Here is a 15,865-nt window from a genome sequence, read left to right as displayed (position 1 = left end):
TTGCTATAAATGATAGAGAATTTGATTAAAGCAAGTGACATTTTAAATTACTTGTAGATGTTTGTTGTTGCTAGGAGTTACCGACTCATTGTGCCCATCTAAACTCTTATTCCTGTAACTTCACATGTGAAGCTACAAGACAATCATATTTAAATGTATATCAAACCATTTAGAAATGTTGACCCTTATGTCACACATTGGCCCCTTTTTTATACACTGAACAAAAATATAAAGATAACATGTAAAGTGTTGGTTCCATGTTTCATGAGCCGAAATAAAAGATCCCAGAAATTTTCCACAAGCACAAAAACCTTATTTCTCTCAAATGTTGTGCACAAATTTGTTTACATCCCTGTTAGTGAGCATTCCTTCTTTGCCAAGATAATCCATCCACCCGAGTTCCCCTCGCCATTTTATCAGCCAGACATTTTGCATTTCCCAACATCTTTGCAGGAACTAGTCGTTTCTAAGCGACATGGAGGCAACCACGTCACACTGTGCAACCAAAACAAAGATCTACACACATGCAAGAGGCTTTTCTCACTATACAAAAAAAATGTTTTTAATAATTTTCTGAATATTCTCTGGTTTTTGGAGTTCCACCTGCAACTGGACACAGAAGTTAATAATAGGCTCTGTTTCTTCCGAGTCGAGAGTTGAAAACTGCTGCTGTGGCCTTCCACAAGCTAAGGTGTAACGGCCGTATGGAAGCGTTCACGTATCCTCGTGTCACGAATCCCGCCGAAGATGGTGTCTCTTCCTGTTCGGGCGGCGCTCAGCGGTCGTCGTCGCCGGCCTACTAGCTGCCACCGATCCCCTTTTCTGTTTCATTTAGTGTTGTCTGATTAGTTGCACCTGTTTCTTGTTTCGGTTTTGGGCTATTTAAGCCCGGTAGGCCCGCCGGCTTTTGTGCGGGCTTGTTTTCTGTTTTGATGTGTGTGATTTCTGTGGAAGTATTTTGCTCTCGAACCGTTTCGTCCTGTTGTTTTGGACTGGGTCTTATTGCGCCCGTGTGTGTGGCGTTGACCGACACTGTTGTTTTGGGAATAAACATTCCACATATCAACTACACTGCTTGTGCAGCGAGTAAGCATTTGTAGTCATGTGTGAATGTTGCTGTCTTATCCGACTTGCCACAACTGAAGATCCTTCTGGAAAAATGTAGTAATTCTATTCTATACAGTTCAACCTGAGTGCTCAATTAAGTAAATATACACTTGGCCCGTTGCGTTAACAGGTAGGCTATCCTAAATTAATCTCCAATGCCTGTTGTGTGCTGCCTGCATCTGAATCACACTTAAATTATCTTCAGTAATATTTAATGAAAACACAAATACAATGGACAGTGTGGGTTAAGGGTTAGCTCCGTCCCATTAAGGATAATTTATTAATGCTTTAAGCCCTTGATGAAACCTCATGCCTGAGATGAGTTCAGCTCCCCTTCTCATCACAGATAACATCATTAACATTAACTCAGCATTAACTCAAACCTCCACTGAATACATTATAGAAAATAGAGTGACAACGCTGCAAATGTTATCATGTTACTGTAAATGTTATCCTATTAGTGAGTTCATTTTGTGTGCTGGTGTTGTCACTACGAACAAGTGGCTAGTAATGCTGAGGGTGCCGTTATGAATGGGTAGACTAGAGAAGGTTCTGCTTTTTAAACTTCAACCCCTCATCGGTCCTTATTCTGACTCACTTGCACCCCCCCCGCATCCCCTCCCCTCCATTGCCCCCCCCTCACCCCTTGCGGCATGCGTGCTCAAGAACATGGCCATTACCTTTATTGGTTCCTATGGCAACCCTACCCTGCTCTTGCAACCCATAGGTAATGGTGGTAGCAATGACAGTATGTGTGCTCAGTGGGGATTGTTGGTGTAACAAAAATTAATATGTTTAAGATAATAGATAAGTGCTATATTGGAACGTACACTCAATCTCTCCTTCTCAGTCTTTGTATATCTCACTTGCTTGGTTTCACACACACACACACACACACACACACACACACACACACACACACACACACACACACACACACACACACACACACACACACACACAACACAAATCTATTCATAATTCTTTAAAACACTAATGCACCCAACTAGGGATGAAGAGAGAGAGAGAGGGGGGGGGGGGGTACAAAGAGAGAGGGGGAGGGAGAGAGAGAGAAAGAGAGAGAGAGTAAGTAAATGTTATTCTTTCTTTGACATATACCTTTTGAAAGAGAGAGAGAGGGAAGGACGGAGGGAGGGAGATAAGGCCATGAATACATGTCTGTCCTCCTTTTTTCTTGTCAGTACCCCAAGGAGAGTAGTTGAATGACAGACACACACACACACACACACACACACACACACACGCACATTCACACACACTCTGCGTGGTAGCATGTGTGTGGTGCTCCCCACCACCGACTGCTTCTAATTATCACGTCTCTGCACACACACTCCGCTCTTGAATACTGCATTACCCAGTTAGCAACAGACTCCAATTTCATTTGGTCTTTGAGGGAGCTGGGGAACGCTGGGGAGTTGGGGAACGCAAGCTCATTACAGGTGATTTTCAGTGGAAATCAATGGTACAATACCCTGAGTCCTCCTGGGATAGAGGGGTCAGAGAGAGACACTTTCATGTCAATTGTCTCAGACGTCATCCTGGCAATTCTAAGCTCTCCAGAACCCATTGTTGATTGTTTCATGTTTTTTTTACAGGCAGGCACAGAAATTGAGTCCCATTATTAATACTAAAAAATACCTGCCTCTGTCTGCAGTGAATGTGGCAGAGCTGTCATGCCCGTACTTATGCTACTCCTATCCTGAAGGGATTCTTAAAGAGATGTTGTCTAGTAATTCTTTTTTTTTGTCATTACTGATCTCAGAACTGCTCATTAGTTGCTTTAGGTGCTAATGGCTGTGAGGGATACCTTATGGAAAGTACCCCCCCAAGACCATTGTGATTCACTTTACTGAAAGAAAGATGCCAGTCCGTGTGTAAACACACAAATTCTCCCTATAACCCAGGGGTGTCAAACTCATTTTGCCCCAGGGGCCGCATTCAGTTTTCAATGAGGTCTGGGGACCGCACAAAACAATGTGTTATTTCCTCGTCGTCAAAATGTGCAAAATATCTTCCTCTACCTATATTCCCTGACTATCTGGCTTTAATTCCAAAAAAAAAGAAAGAGGACAACAAAGTGAAACAGTCAGCACTTCTATTGCAACTTCGTATTTCGTCGTCCTAACGTAGTCTACACTGCTATCTGCCCAGCAGCTAGCCAGCTAGCAAACGTCCACCGTCTACCGAATAGCAGCACTGTAGAAACTATTACACTCAACTGAACGACTTGATTAGTGTAGTGTTAGCTAGCTACATAGTTGTCTTTGCTGTCTTCGTATCCAAGATAATTGTGTAGTTTAGAGCGTGTAGTCTTAGAGTGATTATCTTAATTTACCGAGGTTAGCTAGCCAGCTATTTGTCGTCCTTAACGTATGAGACTCTGCTAGCTAGCCAACAGCTAGCCAACGTCTACTGAATAGAACTTCCGCACTCAACAACCCGGTCGCATTCCGCTTCGCTCCACAGGTAGTATCACATTTTTCATTTCATTTCTTTACAGCACAACGGTTTGATTTGTTTGATCGTAGTCGTTCTTTTAACGCAACGTAACGTAATCAACACTGCTAGCTAGCCAGCTAGCCCCCGAATAGCAGCACTGTAGAAACTATTACACTCAACGGAACGACTTGATTAGTGTAGTGTCAACAACGCAGCCACTGCCAGCTAGCCTACAAAGTCAACAACGCAGCCACTGCCAGCTAGCCTACTTCAGCAGTACTGTATCATTTTAATAATTTTAGTCAATAAGATTCTTGCTACGTAAGCTTAACTTTCTGAACATTCGAGACGTGTAGTCCACTTGTTATTCCAATCTCCTTGCATTAGCGTAGCCTCTTCTGTAGCCTGTCAACTATGTGTCTGTCTATCCCTGTTCTCTCCTCTCTGCACAGACCATACAAACGCTCCACACCGCGTGGCCGCTGCCACCCTAATCTGGTGGTCCCAGCGCGCACGACCCACGTGGAGTTCCAGGTCTCCGGTAGCCTTTGGAACTGCCGATCTGCGGCCAACAAGGCAGAGTTCATCTCAGCCTATGCCTCCCTCCAGTCCCTCGACTTCTTGGCACTGACAGAAACATGGATCACCACAGATAACACTGCTACTCCTACTGCTCTCTCTTCGTCCGCCCACGTGTTCTCGCACACCCCGAGAGCTTCTGGTCAGCGGGGTGGTGGCATCGGGATCCTTATCTCTCCCAAGTGGTCATTCTCTCTTTCTCCCCTTACCCATCTGTCTATCGCCTCCTTTGAATTTCATGCTGTCACAGTTACCAGCCCTTTCAAGCTTAACATCCTTATCATTTATCGCCCTCCAGGTCCCCTCGGAGAGTTCATCAATGAGCTTGATGCATTGATAAGCTCCTTTCCTGAGGACGGCTCACCTCTCACAGTTCTGGGCGACTTTAACCTCCCCACGTCTACCTTTGACTCATTCCTCTCTGCCTCCTTCTTTCCACTCCTCTCCTCTTTTGACCTCACCCTCTCACCTTCCCCCTACTCACAAGGCAGGCAATACGCTCGACCTCATCTTTACTAGATGCTGTTCTTCCACTAACCTCATTGCAACTCCCCTCCAAGTCTCCGACCACTACCTTGTATCCTTTTCCCTCTCGCTCTCATCCAACACTTCCCACACTGCCCCTACTCGGATGGTATCGCGCCGTCCCAACCTTCGCTCTCTCTCCCCCGCTACTCTCTCCTCTTCCATCCTATCATCTCTTCCCTCTGCTCAAACCTTCTCCAACCTATCTCCTGATTCTGCCTCCTCAACCCTCCTCTCCTCCCTTTCTGCATCCTTTGACTCTCTATGTCCCCTATCTTCCAGGCCGGCTCGGTCCTCCCCTCCCGCTCCGTGGCTTGACGACTCATTGCGAGCTCACAGAACAGGGCTCCGGGCAGCCGAGCGGAAATGGAGGAAAACTCGCCTCCCTGCGGACCTGGCATCCTTTCGCTCCCTCCTCTCTACATTTTCCTCCTCTGTCTCTGCTGCTAAAACCACTTTCTACCACTCTAAATTTCAAGCATCTGCCTCTAACCCTAGGAAGCTCTTTGCCACCTTCTCCTCCCTCCTGAATCCTCCTCCCCCTCCCCCCCTCCTCCCTCTCTGCAGATGACTTCGTCAACCATTTTGAAAAGAAGGTCGACGACATCCGATCCTCGTTTGCTAAGTCAAACGACACTGCTGGTTCTGCTCACACTGCCCTACCCTGTGCTCTGACCTCTTTCTCCCCTCTCTCCCAGATGAAATCTCGCGTCTTGTGACGGCCGGCCGCCCAACAACCTGCCCGCTCGACCCTATCCCCTCCTCTCTTCTCCAGACCATTTCCGGAGATCTTCTCCCTTACCTCACCTCGCTCATCAACTTATCCCTGACCGCTGGCTACGTCCCTTCCGTCTTCAAGAGAGCGAGAGTTGCACCCCTTCTGAAAAAACCTACACTCGATCCCTCCGATGTTAACAACTACAGACCAGTATCCCTTCTTTCTTTTCTCTCCAAAACTCTTGAACGTGCCGTCCTTGGTCAGCTCTCCCGCTATCTCTCTCAGAATGACCTTCTTGATCCAAATCAGTCAGGTTTCAAGACTAGTCATTCAACTGAGACTGCTCTTCTCTGTATCACGGAGGCGCTCCGCACCGCTAAAGCTAACTCTCTCTCCTCTGCGCTCATCCTTCTAGACCTATCGGCTGCCTTCGATACTGTGAACCATCAGATCCTCCTCTCCACCCTCTCCGAGTTGGGCATCTCTGGCGCGACCCACGCTTGGATTGCGTCCTACCTGACAGGTCGCTCCTACCAGGTGGCGTGGCGAGAATCTGTCTCCTCACCACGCGCTCTCACCACTGGTGTCCCCCAGGGCTCTGTTCTAGGCCCTCTCCTATTCTCGCTATACACCAAGTCACTTGGCTCTGTCATAACCTCACATGGTCTCTCCTATCATTGCTATGCAGACGACACACAATTAATCTTCTCCTTTCCCCCTTCTGATGACCAGGTGGCGAATCGCATCTCTGCATGTCTGGCAGACATATCAGTGTGGATGACGGATCACCACCTCAAGCTGAACTTTGGCAAGACAGAGCTGCTCTTCCTCCCGGGGAAGGACTGCCCGTTCCATGATCTCGCCATCACGGTTGACAACTCCATTGTGTAAGTCGCTCTGGATAAGAGCGTCTGCTAAATGACTTAAATGTAAGAACCTTGGCGTGATCCTGGACAACACCCTGTCGTTCTCAACTAACATCAAGGCGGTGGCCCGTTCCTGTAGGTTCATGCTCTACAACATCCGCAGATTACGACCCTGCCTCACACAGGAAGCGGCGCAGGTCCTAATCCAGGCACTTGTCATCTCCCGTCTGGATTACTGCAACTCGCTGTTGGCTGGGCTCCCTGCCTGTGCCATTAAACCCCTACAACTCATCCAGAACGCCGCAGCCCGTCTAGTGTTCAACCTTCCCAAGTTCTCTCACGTCACCCCGCTCCTCCGCTCTCTCCACTGGCTTCCAGTTGAAGCTCGCATCCGCTACAAGACCATGGTGCTTGCCTACGGAGCTGTGAGGGGAACGGCACCTCAGTACCTCCAGGCTCTGATCAGGCCCTACACCCAAATAAGGGCACTGCGTTCATCCACCTCTGGCCTGCTCGTCTCCCTACCACTGAGGAAGTACAGTTCCCGCTCAGCCCAGTCAAAACTGTTCGCTGCTCTGGCTCCCCAATGGTGGAACAAACTCCCTCACGACGCCAGGACAGCGGAGTCAATCACCACCTTCCGGAGACACCTGAAACCCCACCTCTTTAAGGAATACTTAGGATAGGATAAAGTAATCCTTCTCACCCCCCCCCCCCTTAAAATATTTAGATGCACTATTGTAAAGTGGCTGTTCCACTGGATGTCATAAGGTGAATGCACCAATTTGTAAGTCGCTCTGGATAAGAGCGTCTGCTAAATGACTTAAATGTAAATGTAAAATTCCGGTGGTTATTAGCATGCTAGACACAGGCAATAAACTGTGTACATGTAGGTCCGTTATAAGTTACACACAGTTTTAGTCATTTTAAGTAACTCTAACCACCCGCGGGCCAGATTGGACCCCCTCCGGCCCGCGCACCGTATGTTAGACACTCGCGCTATAACCCTTTTAGCTTGTTAGTGTGATTGTGCATCTGTTTATTTCTATCCTGCAGCATAGGGCTGACCTGGACATGCTCCTCAACTAAATACAGAAACAGAGATAAAAGATGGGTCAATATAGTCTCTGATGGTCCATTCCTCTTCATGGGAATTTGATTTGGCCACAGTGCCAAAGGGCTGCCTCTGCAGACAACGAGCAACGCAGTAATATAATGCTCAGTCCCAAACGTTCATATGGTTAAAGTGTCATTAGATCTATTCAATTCAGAATCCTACAGGTTTGGTAAATGAAGTCAAGAGGTCTGAACGTCAATATACGAGAGGGAGTCATAGACATAGTCAGCCCATTATTCCATTTTTTATAATGATGTTGAACTTCACTGCAAGCGTCAGTATCGTCAATTGCTTCATAAGAATCTGTATTTTAGAATACCTGCATTCCATATTGGTTCAGGTGTAACAGTGGAGACGAATGGCAAACTGAAGGCTGAGTTAGCTGGATGAATTTCCATAATAATTCCTTTCACATCCTGCAGTTTGAAGTCTCTTCAAATCCACCAAAAGCGCCTGTCTCATCAGTTGTTACCTGGTACACCTGGTGCATGCTGCTAAAAGATATGTCTTCCACATTTGTGTGAAGTGAATTCAGGGTCGGGGCTGGCTGATGGAGAGAAGAACAGCAGATGGAAAGCTGAGGAAGAAAGAAGCAGGAAGGAGGATGGTGAGGAGGGGGAAAGAGGAGAACATCAGGACATGCTGACAGCTAAGGAGCTTCAGGACTGTGCAGGTAAATAACATTTCACCCCGGAGCTGAAGGTTCATATTTGACAGCATGCCATTATAATGCACATACAATTAACTACCATCACCATTGACTTGCATTCAACAGGCCAATCCTTCCCCTCTTACTGTACTATAGTAAGAATATTTATGTTTGTGAAAATGTGACACAGTGGAAGAGTACCTGTGTTTGTTTATTGACTGTTTTATTGGCTGAATATGCATTATGCTTGTGGGTGTTTCTCGAGAAGAAGACCGGCATCAAAATGGCTACCAGCCTTACAATATGGCTAACACTAGGGTTGCAAAGGGTCAGAAACTTTCCGGGAAATTTTCCTTGGGAAGTTAATCCCTGGAATTTGGAGAAGTTTCTTAAATAAAATGTTAAAAATGTCGCTAATAACAGTGAACCTTTTTTTATGGGATACACATAAGGCAGTTATAGGTCCTGTGGCATATTTTGGTTAGACTATCCCCAATTGAATGGAATTGCTCTGCATGTACAGTGCATTCTTCCATCACATGTGCAGCTGATTCTCAAGATCTTGCACACTAATGAGATGCTATTGAGCCCACACTACTACACTGTCTGAGCCAAGGACTACATGCTGTCTGGTAAGTTTTGATTTAAATTCTGGGTGGGGTGAATATATTGTATACGACAATCAGGATTTTTTTGTTAACTAGTAAATAGTAGCCTACAACAAAGTGTTTTAAAATCATTTCTAACTTGTTTACAATTTCTGATAGTTAGTTTCTCCTACCATGTGGGTTTTAGCTTGCTTGAGCCTGCTAACTGAGGTGTGTTAATTCACCTGTTTCCAGACATGTTTCATTTAAAAACATTTATCTTACAAAGGAGTTGTTTAATCTAACTGCTGAACTATTTATCTGTACATGGAATTGTATTAAAAAAATCTACATCTTTACAGGATACTGTCACGGGCACTATCTGATGTGTGGAGACATTTCACTGCAGCGAATGTAGAAGGAAAGCTGTGCATTTGCCAGTATTGTGCCAAATCATATGTGAAGAATGCAACAAAGATGCAGAATCATCTGGCCAAGTACATAAAGTTCCCTCAGCGCTCACAACGTGCAACCTCTGACAAAAGTCCCTCTACTTCTATTCAAGGTGAAAATGATGTTTGAGACACATCATTGATAGCAACAGCTCATGGTCCTCCTGGAATCAGACGTTTCTTTGACTCAATGGAGGAAAGTAGTCAGAGAAATGCTGATGAATGTCTTGCTCGAAATGGTTCACATCTGATACTCACAGGCAATGTGTATTAGAAGAGATTTCTGAATGTTTTTCACCCAGCATACACCCATCCAACCAGACATGCTTAATCTACTCATTTTCTGGATGCAGAGTTCAGCAGAGTTCAAGTGAAGGTCAAGGAAATCATAGAGAAAGTAGACTGCATTCCAATCATCTCTGATGGGTGGTCGAATGTTCATGGGCAAGGAATAATTAACTTCATCATCTCCACCACTCAACCAGTATTCTACAAGAGCACAGGCACAAGGCTCAACAGATACACCGGTCTCCACATTGCAGATGAGCTGAAGGCAGTCATCAATAACCTTGGACCACAGCAGGTATTTGCACTGGTGACAGACAATGCTGCGAACATGAAGGCTACTTGGTCTAAAGTGGAGGAGTCCTCACATCACACCCATTGGCTGTGCTGCTCATGCATTGAATCTGCTCCTCAAAGACATAATGGCACTGAAAACAATGGATACACTCTACAAGACTGCCAAGGAAATGGTTAGGTATGTGAAGGTTCATCAAGTTATAGCAGCAATCTACCTCACCAAGCAAAGTGAGAAGAATAAGAGCACCACATTGAAGCTGCCCAGCAACACCTGTTTGGGTGGTGTTGTTATCATGTTTGACAGTCTCCTGGAGTCTCTCCAAGAAATGGCCATATCACATTTTTAAAGAAAAGCACATTTTTTTGTCCATTAAAATAACATAAAATTGATTCGAAGTACAGTGTAGACATTGATAATGTTGTAAATGTCACACCCTGATCTGTTTCACCTGTCCTTGTGCTTGGCCTAGAAGGCCAGCATCCCGGAGTAGTCTCTTCACTGTTGATGTTGAGACTGGTGTTTTGCAGGTACTATTTAATGAAGCTGCCAGTTGAGGACTTGTGAGGCGTCTGTTTCTGAAACTAGACACTGTAATGTACTTGTCCACTGGCTCAGTTGTGCACCGGGGCCTCCCACTGCTCTTTCTATTCTGGTTAGAGCCAGTTTGTGCTGTTCTGTGAAGTAGTAGTAGTTTCACAGCATTGTACGCGATCTTCAGTTTCTTGGCAATTTCTCGCATCGGATAGCCTTCTTTTCTCAGAACAAGATTAGACTGACGAGTTTCAGAAGAAAGTTTTGTTTCTGGCCATTTTCAGCCTGTAATCGAACCCACAAATGCTGATGCTCCAGATACTCAACTAGTCTAAAGAAGGCCAAGTTGTATTGCTTCTTTAATCATAACAACAGTTTTCAGCTGTGCTAACATAATTGCAAAAGGGTTTTGTAATGATCAACTAGCCTTTTAAAATGATAAACTTGGATTAGCTAACACAACGTATCATTGGAACACATGTAGATATTCCATTTTTAAAAATCTGCCATTTCCAGCTACAATAGTCATTAACAACATTAACAATGTCTTCATTGTATTTCTGATAATTTTGATGTTATTTTAATGGACAAAAAAAATTGCATTATTTTCAAAAACAAGGACATTTATAAGTGACCCCAAACGTTTGAACTGTAGTGCATTTTGGGAGAGAGTGGTAAGCAGCCTGAAACTCCTGAAACCTATAGCAGTAGCCATTTCACGGATTGAGGGAAACAATGCCATCCTGTCTGATGTTTAGACTATGCTTGCATACTGCCCTGCCCACTTGCTCCAACCAGAGGAAACTGCAGTTCTGAAATACAGTTGAAGTCAGAAGTTTACATACATTTAGATTGGTGTCATTAAAACTAGTTTTTCAACCACTCCACAAATTCCTTGTTAACAAACTATGGTTTTGGCAAGTCGGTTAGGGCATCTACTTTGTGCTTGACACAAGTAATTATTCCAACAATTGTTTACAGACAGATTATTTCACTTATAGTTCACTGTATCACAATTCCAGTGGGTCAGAAGTTTACATAAAATAAGTTGACTGTGCCTTTAAACAGCTTGGAAAATTCCAGAAAGTGATGTTATGGCTTTAGAAGCTGCTGATAGGCTAATTGACATAATTTGAGTCAATTGGAGGTGTACCTGTGGATGTATTTTGAGGCCTACCTTCAAACTTGGTGCCTCTTTGGTTGACATCATGGGAAAATCAAAAGGAATCAGCGAAGAACTCAGAAAAACAATTGTAGACCTCCACAAGTCTGGTTCATCTTTGGGAACAATTTCCAAACGCCTGAAGGTACCATGTTCATCTGTACAAACAATAGTACCAAAGTATAAACACCATGGGACAATGCAGGGGACGTCATACCGCTCAGGAAGGAGACGCGTTCTGTCTCTTAGAGATGAATGTACTTTGGTGTGAAAGTGCAAATCAATCCCAGAACAACCACACGGGACCTTGTGAAGATGCTGGAGGAAACGGATACAAAATGTATCTATATCCACAGTAAAACGAGTCCTATATCGGCATAACCTGAAAGGTCGCTCAGCAAGGAAGAAGCTTCTGCTCTAAAACCGCCATAAAAAAAGCCAGACTACAGTTTGCAACTGCACATGGAGACAAAGATCGTACTTTTTGGAGAAATGTCCTCTAGTCTGATGAAACAAAAATAGAACTGTTTGGCCATAATGACCACCGTTATGTTTGGAGGAAAAGGGGGAGGCTTGCAAGCCGGAGAACACCATGAAGCGCGGGAGTGGCAGCATCATGTTGTGGGGGTGCTTTGCTGCAGGAGGGACTAGTGCACCTCACAAAATAGATGGCATCATGAGAAGGAAAATTATGTGGATATATTGAGGCAACATCTCAATACATCCGTCAGGAAGTTAAAGCTTAGTCACAAATGTCTTCCAAATGGACAATGACCCCACGCATACTTCCAAAGTTGTGGAAAAATGTCTTAAGGACAACAAAGTCAATGTATTGGAGTGGCCATCACAAAGCCCTGATCTCAATCCTACAGAAGATTTGTGGGCAGAACTGACAAAGCGTGTGCAAGCAAAGAGGCCTACAAACTGGACACCGTAACACCAGCTCTGTCAGGAGGAATGGGCCAAAAAAAAGTTAACCTCTCTTGGATATTCGGGACGGTAGCGTCCCACCTCAACAACAGCCAGTGAAAGTGCAGGGCGCCAAATTCAAAACAACAGAAATCTCATAATTGAAATTCCTCAAGCATACAAGTATTTTACACCATTTTAAAGATACATTTCTCGTTAATCTAGCCACAGTGTCTGATTTTAAATAGGCTTTACGGCGAAAGCACACCAAACATTTATGTTAGGTAAGCACCTAGTCACAGAAAAACACAACCATTTTTCCACCCAAAGAGAGGAGTCACGAAAAGTAGAAATAGAGATAAAATTAATCACTAACCTTTGACGATCTTCATCAGATGACACTCATAGGACATGTTACACAATACATGTATGTTTTTTCAGATAAAGTTCATATGTATACCCAGAAATCTGAGTTTACATTGTAGTGTTATGTTCAGTAGTTCCAAAACATCCAGAGATTTTGCAGAGAGCCACAACAATTTACAGAAATACTCATAATAAACATTGCAAAAGATACAAGTGTTATACATGGAACTTTTGATAAACTTCTCCTTAATGCAACCACTGTCAGATAAAAAAAAGCTTTACCGAAAAAGCACACCATGTAATAATCTGAGTACAGCACTCAGACAACAAAAAAGCCAAACAGATATCCGCCATGTTGTGCAGTCAACAGAAGTCAGAAATAGCATTATAAATATTCACTTACCTTTGATGATCTTCATCAGAATGCACTCCCAGAAATCCCAGTTCCACAATAAATTGATTTGTTTGATTAAGTCCATCATTTATGTCCAAATACCTCCTTTTTGTTCACGCTTTTAGTACATAATCCAAACTCACGACGTGCAAGTCCAAGCGAAAGTTCAGACGAAAGTTATATTACAGTTCGTAGAAACATGTCATACGAAGTATAGAATCAATCTGAGGGATGTTTTTATCATAAATCTTCAATAATGTTCCAACCGGATAATTCCTTTGTCTGTAGAATTGCAATGGAACGCAAGGTAACTCTCACATGAACGTGCGTGGTCAGCTCATGGCACTCTGCCAGAGCCCTGACTCAATCCCCTCTCATTTGCCCCCACCTCACAGTAGAAGCCTCAAACAAGGTTCTAAAGACTGTTGACATCTCGTGGAAGCCTCAGGAAGTGCAATATAACCCCATAGACACTGTGTATTTGATAGACAATGAGTTGAAAAACTACAAACCTCAGATTTGCCACTTCCTGGTTGGATTTTTTCTCAGGTTTTTGCCTGCCATGTGAGTTCTGTTATACTCACAGACATCATTAAAACAGTTTTAGAAACGGCAGAGTGTTTTCTATCCAAATGTACTACTAATATGCATATATTAGCAACTGGCCCTGAGTAGCAGACAATTTACTCTGGGCACCTTATTCATCCAAGCTACTCAATACTGCTCCCCAGTCCCAAAGAAGTTAAACAATTTGAAGGCAATGCTACCAATACTAATTGAGTGTATGTAAACTTCTGACCCACTGGGAATGTGATGACAGGAATAAAAGCTGAAATAAATCATTCCTTCTACTATTATTTTGACATTTCACATTCTTAAAATAAAGTGGTGATCCTAACTGACCTAAGACAGGGAATTTTTACTAGGATTAAATGTCAAGAATTGTGAAAATGTATTTGGCTAAGGTGTATGTAAACTTCCGACTTCAACTGTACATCAAAAAGCGTGAAGACTTCTGCCTGAAGCCCATTCACTCCGCAGCGTACGATGGACTTCAAGTATGCTGGCAAGAGCATCCTGTCTGGTGCAGAGATCAACAAAGCCTATGGTGTCATCATTACCTTGTCTCGCCACCTTGGCCTGGATGAGGGCAAGGTTCTTGGCAGTCTGGTGAAGTACACTTCCAAGGAAGGGCTTTGGGATGGAGATGCAATATGGCAAATGTGCTAACATATCTCATCAACCACCTGGTGGAAGGGACTTTGTGGATCTGAGGCTCTTTCCCCTGTTGTCCCCATCATCCTCCAAATCCCACCAACATCAGTCGCCTCAGAGGGCAACTGGTGCTTGTTTGGGAACACACACACCAATGCACGCAACAGGCTGACCAATACAAGGGTTGAAGAATTGGTGGCCATCCTGGCAAATCTTTGGCTTTTTGAGCCTGACAACGAGCCATCCTCAACAAGGTTGGAAAGTGACAGTGAAGATGAGGCCTTAGAGTCTGATGTTCAAGAGGTGGACATTGAGGAGGTCCAGGGAGAAGACGTGGAAGTCTGACAGGAAGACAACCAAAGCTTTAGTTTCTAGACTATCATTTTACAGATGTATATTGAAAAAGTTTTTGGGAGATGTGATGGATCATTATGGATCATTCAATATTCCCTTTCTTTTGTTGTTCAGTGAAATCATCCCATGTGAAGAGTCAACTCATTTAATAAATTCTTACTATTGGAAGGATTTAATCATTTGCAATTATGTCTACCTATGTTAAAAGGTAAAAGGTTTATGTTTCTGTCTCCACATGATATAGTAAATATCAACATTTAAATGGTATTAATATTAAATCGGCATATATTTCCATTAATTCCCATATATTCCCGTTAATTCCCACAAAGTTTCCACCCCTGAATATTCCCCAAAATGTGAAATCCTAGCTACCAGCCTCAGAAAATGGCTGAATAGGAATGCATCTCCATCTATCTGAGAAGTATCAGAAAGGAGGATGCAGGGGGGAGAGATGGAATAGTAAAACCCCTTTTCTGTGTCGCTATTGTCTAGTGTCACTGCTATGCCTCCATTCTCTCTGTCTCCATTCTCTACAGCACGTCCCATTAGAAATGACTTGAATTGGGTTGAGAAAGGCCACTTAAATTCTAGTAAGCCTGGTGCCGGCACAGAAATTGTGTCTATTGTGGGATTGCTCTCCCCTAAGATACAAGGAGAATAGTTACTTGTTTTTTGTAAAAGGTTGGACTCATCTCTCCCTGACAATTTCTCAAATACTCAATCATTCCCAGACAGAACATATTCGGCAGCACTAGAAACCAATGTAATACAGTGCCTTGCGAAAGTATTCGGCCCCCTTGAACTTTGCGACCTTTTGCCACATTTCAGGCTTCAAACATAAAGATATAAAACTGTATTTGTTTGTGAAGATTCAACAACAAGTGGGACACAATCATGAAGTGGAACGACATTTATTGGATATTTCAAACTTTTTTAACAAATCAAAAACTGAAAAAGTGGGCGTGCAAAATTATTCAGCCCCTTTACTTTCAGTGCAGCAAACTCTCTCCAGAAGTTCAGTGAGGATCTCTGAATGATCCAATGTTGACCTAAATGACTAATGATGATAAATACAGTCCACCTGTGTGTAATCAAGTCTCCATATAAATGCACCTGCAGTGTGATAGTCTCAGAGGTCCGTTAAAAGTGCAGAGAGCATCATGAAGAACAAGGAACACACCAAGCAGGTCCGAGATACTGTTGTGAAGAAGTTTAAAGCCGGATTTGGATACAAAAAGATTTCCCAAGCTTTAAACATCCCAAGGAGCACTGTGCAAGCGATAATATTGAA

At 43.8% G+C, this 15,865-nt stretch overlaps 1 long non-coding RNA gene across 1 annotated transcript in view; it reads left to right on the top strand.

The window, feature by feature from the left end:
* Positions 1-515: 515 nt before the first annotated feature.
* The window catches only part of LOC124016129, a 30,209-nt gene continuing 14,859 nt past the window's right edge, over positions 516-15,865 (top strand). The window contains exons 1-2 of the long non-coding RNA XR_006835313.1: positions 516-1,237; positions 7,899-8,045. This is a non-coding gene — a long non-coding RNA (uncharacterized LOC124016129). The remainder of the gene's footprint in view (positions 1,238-7,898; positions 8,046-15,865) is intronic.

This window comes from Oncorhynchus gorbuscha, linkage group LG26, assembly GCF_021184085.1.
Source record: "Oncorhynchus gorbuscha isolate QuinsamMale2020 ecotype Even-year linkage group LG26, OgorEven_v1.0, whole genome shotgun sequence".
NCBI lineage: Eukaryota > Metazoa > Chordata > Actinopteri > Salmoniformes > Salmonidae > Oncorhynchus > Oncorhynchus gorbuscha.
Note: the sequence above shows the minus strand (reverse complement) of the source record. Positions and strands in the feature narration are given on the sequence as shown.